Here is an 815-nt window from a genome sequence, read left to right as displayed (position 1 = left end):
AGGGATATAAAATGAGTCTGGATATCGATTGTACATCGAATGGCTCGGTATTTTCCTGCCAGGGTAAGGGTTCTATCTCCGCTGGGGTAGACAAAGGAAGACATTTTTTCTTTTTGTTATTTTTTTCTTTTTTTTTCTTTTTTATTTATTTTTTTTGTAGTCTTGTCAATTTATCTACAGAAAACCTGGAAATCTTATAGAGTTACAAAAGACTCAAAGTTCAAGAAAAGGCCTCATTAGTGAATTGACAAGGGTACTTCGAGCCACTCTCGGTTCTGTTTACAGCCCTAATAATCTATCTGCTGTTTTCTTCAGATATAGATGAATGTGCAACCAATAATGGATCGTGTGAATTTAAATGTCAGAATGAACCTGGTAGTTATAACTGTTCGTGTCCAGAGGGGTCTGAATTACAGGAAAATGGTTTGAATTGTGGACCAAGTGGACCAGGTATAGTAGTTATACATTATATATTACATAACTCAAGCGTGATATTTGCCAAAACTTGCAGTAAACTATTGGATAGAACGGTTTAAGTAAAACTTGGTATATTGCACGGGGCATTCCGCTTTTATGTCAAAAAGTATTATCATCAAAAATGTCGTGATTTATACCTGACAATATTTCTAACGTATTATTTATATCTATGTATCTAATTGATCAAACTAAATTTGTTTTTAAAGGGTCGATTAAAAACGGAGAGTACTAATTGTTAATTAAACAGTTTGACTTCGTTTTGGTGTTTGGCTTTATAATGGCTCGATATTTACAGCTTTCGAGTTGAGCTCGAAGCTGTAATGCTTTCGTTATATACA

The sequence above is a fragment of the Lottia gigantea genome (assembly GCF_000327385.1).
Source record: "Lottia gigantea unplaced genomic scaffold LOTGIsca_93, whole genome shotgun sequence".
Lineage (NCBI taxonomy): Eukaryota > Metazoa > Mollusca > Gastropoda > Lottiidae > Lottia > Lottia gigantea.
The sequence above is the reverse complement of the archived record's forward strand: the minus strand, read 5'-3'. Positions refer to the sequence as shown.